The sequence below is a fragment of the Hemicordylus capensis genome, chromosome 1 (assembly GCF_027244095.1).
Source record: "Hemicordylus capensis ecotype Gifberg chromosome 1, rHemCap1.1.pri, whole genome shotgun sequence".
NCBI classification, from domain to species: domain Eukaryota; kingdom Metazoa; phylum Chordata; class Lepidosauria; order Squamata; family Cordylidae; genus Hemicordylus; species Hemicordylus capensis.
Window position 1 is genome coordinate 263,474,612 of NC_069657.1, and position 9,678 is coordinate 263,484,289.

Genomic DNA, 9,678 nt, shown 5'->3' on the forward strand with positions numbered 1-9,678 from the left:
ACCCACACGATTTCCGGCTCTGTGATGGAGCCGGTGGGGGCTTAGGGGAGCGGGGGCCGATTGGCCCCCGCAAGCTCCAGCATGCCCTGCCCGAGTGCGCAGGGCATGCTGGCAAGACCCCCAGAGCCAGGAGGAGGCTTTTCGCCTCCCTTTCAGAGGTCTCCTCGTGAGTAGCCGCAGCACGGAGCCGTACCGCGGCTACTCACGATCCAATAGCCCGGTTATGCGGAGCAGAGCAGAGTCAATTGGCTAAAGTAGTACTAGATCAGATCAGATCAAACTTTATTTCGGTCATCAACCAGCAAAAAGAAAATACACCAATACCTATTTACATAGTTGTGACAACGGTTCAAAACAGCATAGGACAATATCATCCTCAGAAATTAAACAAACTTAAAATAAGTGAATAAAAAAACCAATGGATCAAATATACTACTACATTTAAATTTAGCAAGAATTTAATGTCTGAGAGCATTGGGGGTGGGAGGCACTGCCTTACAGTTGTTCCTCACCTACCTGTCAGACAGATTCCAGATGGTGTTGCTTGAAGACTGTTGCTTTTCAAAATGTGAGCTTATGTATGGTGTCCCTCGGGGCTCCATATTGTCTCCCATGTTGTTTAACATCTACATGAAACCTCTGGGAGAGATCTTCAGGAGATTTGGTGCAGGGTGTTATCAATATCAATCAGGGTGTTAGCAAACAAGGGAGGTGAGCTGCTCTTGTGGTAGCAAGCATGAATTGTTTGAAATGCAAGCAAATACACTCTGGTTGTATTTGAATGGTAGACTACATGTGAGCACTGTAAGATATTTTATTTTATTTTATTTTAATTTTTATATCCCACTCTTCCTCCAAGGAGCCCAGAGCAGTGTACTACATACTTAAGTTTCTCCTTAGGGGATGGGGCCGCTCTGGGAAAGGCATCTGCATGCTTGCATGCGGAAGGTTCCAAGTTCCCTCCCTGGCATCTGCAATATAGAGCTGAGAGAGACTCCTGCCTGTAACCTTGGAGAAGCCGCTGCCAGTCTGTGTAGGCAACACTGAGCTAGATGGACCAAGGGTCTGACTCGGTATAAGGCAGCTTCCTATGTTCCTAATATGCTGATGACACCCAGATCTATTTCTCCATGTCAACACCATCAGGAGAAAGCATAACCTCCCTAAATGCCTGACTGGAGGAAGTAATGGGCTGGATGAGGGAGAATAAACTGAGACTGAATCCAGACAAGAAAGAGGTACTTATTGTGCAGGGTCAGAACTCCAGACCCCTATTTTGATCTGTCTATTCTTTTGGGGTCACACTTCCCCAAAAGGAACAGGTATGCAGTCTGGAAGTGCTTCTGTATCCACACTCCTCCCTGGTATCTCAGATTGAGGAGGTGGCCAGAGGTGCTTTCTTTCAGCTTTGGCTGATATGCCAGATGCTTCCGTTTCTTGAGATGAACGACCTCAGAATGGTGGTACATATGCTGGTAACTTCCAGACTTGACTTCTGCAATGTGCTTTTCATAGGGCTACCTTTGTACATAGTGTGGAAGTGCAGTTGGTACAGAATGCAGCAGCCAGGTTGGTCTCTGGGTCATCTTAGAGAGACCACATAACTCCCATATTGAAAAGTCTACACTGACTGCCGATAAGTTTCCGGACAAAATACAAAGTGCTGGTTATAACCTATAAAGCCCTAAATAGCTTAGGCTCTGGGTATTTAAAAGAAGGCCTTCTTCATTATGAGCCCTATTGCCCATTGAGATCATCCAGAGAAGTTCGTCTCCAGTTGCCACTGGCCCATCTGGTGGCCACATGGGGATGGGCTTTCTCTGTAGCTGCCCTGAGACTGTGGGATGTGCTCCCTACTGAAATATGAGCCTCCCCATCTCTGACAACTTTTAAAAAGCACTTGAAGACTCACTTCTTTTCCCAAGCATTTTAATCTGACTTTGTTTTAAATTGTTTTAAAGTTTTTATTTTGTGTGTGTTAACCTGCTTTATGTCACTGTAAACTGCCCAGAAATGAAAGTTTGGGCAGTGTAAAAATCTGATAAATAAATAAATAAAGTAAGATGAAAACAAATTAATTAGTTTAAAATTAGTTTTAGTTAAAAGCCTGAGAAAACAGTTATGTCTTGAGGGTCTTCCTAAAGCAATTTTCCTAAAGAGCAGGTAAAGGTAAAGTGTGCTGTTGTGTCATTGTCGACTCCTGTCCTGGCAACCACAGAGCCCTGTGGTTTTTCTTTGGTAGAATACAGAAGGGGTTTACCATTGCCATCTGCCATGCAGTATGAGATGATGATGCCTTTCAGCATCTTCCGGAGATGCTCTTATTTCAACAGGGAGCATATTCCAAAGTTCTACAGCAGGCAGCCACAGAGAAGGCTCAGTCCTGAGTTGCCACCAAACGAGCCAGTAGGAACTGTAACCAGACTTCTCCAGATGATCTGAGTAGGTGACAGGGCTCATGACAAAGAAGGTGCTCTCTTAAGTACCCCGGATCCAAGCCATTGAGGGTTTGATAGGTAATTATCAGCACTTTGTTTTTTGCTCAGAAACATATCAACAGCCAGTGCAATTCTTTTAAAATCGGTGTTATGAGATCCCTTTGGTTTGTCCCAGAGACCCATCTGGCTACCACATTCTGTACCAATTGTAGTTTGCAGACTACATACAAAGGCAGGGTAGAGTGTGTTACAGTAGTCAAGTCTACGGGTTACCAGCATGTGTAGTGGTTAGAGTGCTGGACTAGGACCGGGGAGACCCGAGTTCAAATCCCCATTCAGCCATAAAACTAGCTGGGTGACTCTGGGCCAGTCACTTCTCTCTCAGCCTAACCTACTTCACAGGGTTGTTGTGAAAGAGAAACTCAAGTATGCAGTACACCGCTCTGGGCTCCTTGGAGGAATAGCGGGATATAAATGTAAAATAATAATAATAAAATAATAATAATATGCACACTATTTTAATGTCATTTACCTCCAGAAATGGATGTAGCTGACGTTTCAGCCAAAGCTGATAAAAACCGCTCCTGGCAACTTCCTCAACCTGAGAAACCAGAGAGAGTTTTGGATCCAGGAGCACTCCCAAGCTATGTACCTGATAATTCAGGAGGGGTGTAACCTCATCCAGAACAGAAAAATCTAAACCATCTTTCAGGTCCTGACCCACGCACCCACCCCAGTCAGTACCTCTGTCTTACTGGATTCAACTTCAGTTTGTTATCCCTCATCCAGCCCATTATCACCTCCAGGCAGGCATTTAGAGGGGTTATGCCATTTCCTGATGAAGTTGATATGGAGAAAGAGATCTCTGAGCGTCATCAGCATATTGATAACACCCTGCACCAAACCTGCTGATGATCTCTCCAAGTAGTTTCATGTAGATGTTAAAGAGCGTCTTTACCGCCAGAGCATCCTCTGCTGTGTGAAGTCTTTAATGTTTCTCCTCACACCCCTCAACAACAGAAAGCAACTTGCACACACAATATACTTCATGGTTCTGGAGGGGTTTGAATAGCTTCCAGAGAAACAATATTCTCTGCCCTCTATACCACACTTCCAGAGAACTTCCAGAGAGGTGATGTGGAGCAGAGTGTCATCACTATACAGATATCCTGTTTTATTTATCCTTTTCATCAGGTGAAGTGGTGACTTCCCTGAAAGAGTGCATGGAATCAGTCATGGACTGAATGGAGGTGAGTAAACTTTGGACAAGACACAAACAAGATTCAGTAGTCCAGTTGGCTGATGAAATGCCTGTTTTAGATGAGACTGCATTGTGCCTTAAGGACTAGGCTCATACTTGGGGGTTCTCCCAGACCAACTTTGCTTCTGGAGACTCAAATAGTGACTGTGGTCCAGGGTGCCTTTTACAAGCTTCAACTGATACACCAGCTGCACCCACTATTGGAACACAGAGACATAGGCAGTCATTCGTGCCATGGTGACTTCCAGATTAGACCAGGGTCACACAGATGGCAAGACTGGGGTCACGCAGATGGTCAGACCAGGTTCATGCAGATGGCCAGTGCACATGAATGGCAACTTCCAAAATGGCCACCACCAGTACGAAGAGGCCCAGAATGGGCTGAAAACGAACTAAAATGGCCCAAACCGAGCCGATTGGAGTCCGGGGGTGGGGGGAGGCTGTTGGGGGAGGAGGAACTGCCAGAGGCAGCACCTCCCAGATGTGCTGAGTTTCTTAAAAAAAAATTCATTAGAACCCTTGGACTGGGGGGCAGGGGCATACCCAAACATGTCTGTTTCTGTTTGAGTCCAGTTCAGACTCAAATTAAACCAGGCATGCCGGTTTCATGCATGCCCCTACTCGTTACTTTTTGTTTCTATGATTCTGTATAACTCATCATAATTCACAGTTCTGCGTACATAAAAGGAAAGTAGCAAGGTATGTGCAGCACTGAGCTATAGGCTGGGATCCAAATATCTACTTTAGGCATGCTAAAGTTCAGTCCAGGCGTCTCAAACTGCAGCTCTCCAGTTGTTGGATGACAACTCCCATCATTCCTAGTCACAACAGCTAGTAGCCAGGGATGATGGGAGTTGTAGGCCAACATCTGCAGGAGGGCTACATTTTGAGATCCCTGGTTTAGGCCTTTCCAATGGGTTTTTAAAACTTTTTTTTTCTTTGAATGACAGACTCCCATGTAGTATCACAAACTGCTTTTTAGAGTCCCCTCAGTTTCAGAAGTGGTTTGCTGTATGAGAAACACAAAGCTTGGCCATGGATTTGTATAGAATAATTATTTGCATAAAAACACTTGCCATTTCCCTCAGTGTTAGCAGAGACAGCAGGATCCCATCAGCATGAACTGGACTCCCTGTAAGGCTTGACTGCACATATAACTGGTAAAATAAAACTCATCACGACATTTTATAACAGTGAGTACAAAATCTGGCTCCATTCTGATTAGTTTCATGATCTCATTTGAATGCTCTCAACCAAGAATCCTGAAGTACACTCAGCAAATATTTGTACACTGCAGCAGATTAGCAAAGATTTGTCTTCAGCTGGACTCCTTGAAGATGAAGCAGGGAAAATCCCTGGCCACCTGCAGAATGACTACATTGCTCATTAAGGAAGCAGAAACCAAATTCAAGATAAGATGACTGTGAATCAGCACAACTCTCTCACTCACACACTCACACTTTAAAAAAAAAAAGCTAAGCATTTGAGGTTGAAAATGAGGAAACCACACGTAACCCGTAACAGGGACATATCTCTACAAGTGAACAGAGCTTTTGTGGGAAAGGAAAGAAGAAGAAAATCTCATCCCCACATGCCCCACACCCCTGATGGGGCCAGGTCCCTTTCAAACCTGTAAGCTTTGAAAGTGGAGCTGAGAGGAGGGAAGATTGAGGAAGCTTCCTCTTCTCTCCTTATGCTTCTTGCAGGCTTTGAAAGGAGTGTGGGGAGATGCTCTCCTCGCAAAGCTTGCAAGGGCCAGATTGGCCCCAAAGAGCTGCCCTGATGGCAGAAGCATCTTGCCACCTTCTGATGGTGCCGTAATCTGTTGCCTGAGGAAAGCGGCTCACATTGCCTCATGAAAGGACCGCCCTGAATAAAGAAATGTTCTTTTGATAGCTGTCCTTTTGATAGACATCAAAACACAGACCTCCGAAATGGCACAACACTCTAAGAGGCTATTCACATGAATGTGCAAAACTGGGCTAAGGGAGCCCAGCCCAGTTTTGCATGCTCATGTGAACCACTGGGATCACGCCCAGTCCCGGTGGCTACATGACGGCAAACCCACCTATGTAGCCTCCTAGTTAAATGAGGTTAAGGGAGCAAGTGCTCCCTTGACCTCGTTTTTTTGATTGTGTGTCTGCTGCGGCTGCTTGCAGCCGTGGTGGGCACACTCGGCGGGGGGCGGGGTCCCAATAATGCACAGGAGAGCCGCCACGCGTCTGGGCGGGCGATCTGCCCAGCCACATTCTCACTGCTCGTGTGAAGAGCTCCTAAATGTTTTCTGATTGCCTCATCTTCCCCAAACTTTCCATCACATACATACACAAAGAAGACTGACCAAGTGTGACTAAAAAAACTGCTTGTCCAGAAAGAAAATTTCTAATGGGTCACTTTCTTCAAAGTGTGCCAAATAAATCTATGATCAGATAGAAGTCACTCAGAAACCACTTCTAAGTTCTGCGTACATTTCCTGAGTCTCTGAACTCTGATCTCTTGGAAACTAATAAAAATGACATCAGCTCTTCAACAAAATGTTGACCCACATATGTACCTCTCTCCAATGCAATTTCCTATGAGCAACTCCTTTAACAAAAGTACATTTTATGAAGGAATGTCTATTAACTTCCAAATGAGTGACACTCCGACTTTTTTTTTTAAACCTAGTGGGAAATAAGCTGTAAACCAAAAGCTAAACAACTAGACTAATAAATGATAACGAGCTACCCAGTTTGTGGGGAGGAAGCCCGAAAACACTTACCTTCCACAGATGATCGTTCCGCCATCCCTGGGTGGGCGGGGCAGATCACCCGCCCACACAAGCACCAGCTGCTGCTGAGGCTCTGAGGGTCAGGGTGCCAGGATGCGTTGCCACACTTTGTCCTGCCCCCCCCGGAGCGCCAATAATGCACTGCGTGAGTGCACAGTGCATTATGAGGATCCCCCTCCCTCCTTGAGTCTGCGAGCTGCAGCTGATACACATTAAATAAACGGGGTCAGAAGAGTGCTTGCTCTTCTAACCCCATTTTGAAGGGTGGCTCTGTAGGTGGGTTTTCTGCCTTGGTGCCACCAGGATCAGGCCTAATCCCTGTGGTTCACATGCACATGCTGGGCTCCCTTAGCCCAGTTTTGCACACATATGTGAATAGCTTCAACAAATAAGGACCTAGGGGACAGGGGTGTCCACAGAACTGGCCAAGTTTGGTCGAACTCCCCATCGAACTCCCCCCCCCAGGTCTGTACGGGGGTGTGTGTTCATGAATTATTTTTTAAAATAAAATAAAATAAAAATACCTATAGCTCCTTTGGGGGGCTTCCTGTAGGTCGTGTGGGGGGGGTGTCCCATGAAGGTTCCCCCTCCCCCCACCGGCCTCTGAAATCACCACCACGGCGGGGTAAAAAGGCCTCTTTTGGCCTGTTCGGGCCTCGTAACAGCGCACAGGGGCCATTTTCGCCACTGCCGTACATGTGTAAATGGCCTCTGCGAGGCATGGCCCACAGCCTCACAGAGGTCATTTGCACATGTGCGGTGGCCATTTTGTTTTTCCAAAATGGCCACTGTGCATGTGCAAACGACTTCTGCGAGGCCATGGGCCAATGCCAGGCTTCGCAGAGGCCATTTATGCATGCGTGGCGGCAGCCAAAATGGCCACCACGCACAGTTATGGGGCCCAAACAGGCCAAAAAGAGGCCTTTTTACCTGGCCACGGCAGTGATTTCAGAGGCCTGTGGGGGGAGGGGGAACCTTCACCGACACCCCGCCCCAAGGCCTACAGGAAGCCCCCCAAGGGGCTAGAGTTATTTTTATCTTATCTTTTTTTTAAAAACACAGTTAAATTCACGGACTTTTCCGGAGGTTCAGTTCCAGTCCATACAGAACGGGGGTGGGGTGGTGGTGTTCGTTCGATCCCAAACCCCTGAACCTCCAGACCAGTCCGCACATCCCTGTAAGGGGATAACAATTATCCACAATGGGCTTGTGCTGGTCCCTGACAACTGAATGGACCATCAGTGACTACTGAAGGCTGAAGCACTATAGAGATCTCAACTCTGGAGACTGGACAAGCTCCAGGTCTTTTGACTGGTTACCAGTGTTCTCTCTAATTTTTTTTCATCTGTGTGTGGAATGAATTTTGATCTGGGTGGCAGAAATGTCTGTTTGATATTTTTATTTTTAACACTGTGATTTTATCTAGTTTATCTGGGTATTGTTGGCTGTCCTGAGAGGACTTGCCCTACAGGGCAGGGCACAAGTATTTAAAATAAATAAATAACTATTGTTTCTAACACAATACGTTTCAGTGGAGTCAGTTCATGTATTCAGCTGTGTGTGTTCAATAATCAAGTGATATAATATGTATGGGAGAACCAACCCTTTGTCTGAAATCTGCTGCCAGATTCTCATCTGGGCATAGTTTAAAGGTAGCTCAAATTCCGTGTTGTCAACTCTTGACATATGAGTACAGTGACATCTATTGGTCAGACTGCAGTAAGACAGTTTTATCTTTCATTTGCTCAGTGAATGCTCTTTCTCCCCAATTTGCAATTATTTCATTGCAAAAATGTGCATACCCCATTAATTGTTGCCAAGAAAGTAGTTACTTAATGATTAAAAACTGAGTAGAACCATTTGTGTTTGAAGAAGATGCATAAAGCAGTGTCAGGAAAGTAAAAAGACAACAGAATGAGTATTTATTAAACAGCATTTACAGCAGCATGCTGGTTTGCTCTGGAGGGGCACTGGGAGGAAAAGTCAGGGCTGGTACTTTTCCGAGTGCCCCCAGACCCACAGCAATCTAGTCACTGGAATGGCTAAATGAGACGCAGTGAATTTCCCTCTTGCTTAAATGAGTGACTAAATAGTTGATGGGTTCGATATGCGATCATCAAAACTTCCTTATGGTGACTAAAGCAGTTAACACGTTTCTTTCAGGTTTATTGAAATGGAAACGGAATATATGTATAACTTCAGAGTCCTTGGAAATCTGGAAAGAGGTGTGTGAACCTCATGGAACATAAAAACAAGGAAAGGAAGGCTGCTTGCTCTATTCTATATGGTCAGCACCACATTTGGAACATCCTGGGGTCTCTTCCATTGCAAATGAGGAATTTCATTGCCAGTTGTATACGTTTTTCCATTTGTAGTCCCCTCCCGTCTGGTTTATTTTCAGTACAGGACCGATTCATTCACCTCCACTGAGTGTGTTCATTTTGTCAAACTTATTCACAGCATCAATATCCATGATACCAGTCGTTTAAAAATGTGTCTGACAAAAGGACCTCTCTGTTAATGTGATTCACATGCCCGCCTGGTGGTGGTGCCCCATGTGACAAGCCACTGGGGCTACAAGGTGGAGTTTCTGGCCACTGGAGTATTTCTAAGCACTGGAGTGATTCTGCCTGACTTGGAAGGGGTATAAAAGCTACTAGGGAGTTATTCACACATGGCTTCATGCTGCGGGGTAAATGTTGAGCGAAGCCACTTTGAATTACACTTGCAGCATCTGAGGGAAGCAGCCCCTCCCCTCTGCTCTCGGGTTTTCTTTTGGTGCAGGTTCGCATTGCATGCCTCTGTGTTTTCCTTCTAGCCAATGCTGGGGGGTGGGGGAGAGAGAGAGAGAGAGATAGCACTCCTTGGGGTAGGAACACAATATTGCCTCCCTCTTATTTATTTTATGTATTTATTTAACACATTTGTATACCACCCAAAATGCAAGTCTTAATGATTCTACATCAGTGTCTCTCCCTGTTTGCTCCGGCATTTAAAACTTGCTTAAAACCAGCATTCTAAAAACCTGGAAAAAGATCGAGACAAGCTAGAGTTCAGAAGACAAAGCCTGATTTGTTTGTGGAGTGCTTCCAAGGATCTTGAATGGACTTTGGGGTAAGCTTGGCTGGTGTGTGAACAAGCTCGGGAGGTTGTGCTGGTGCTAATGCTGCTTCTGATAAAGCCTGCTTGATTTATCACAAGCAGAGACT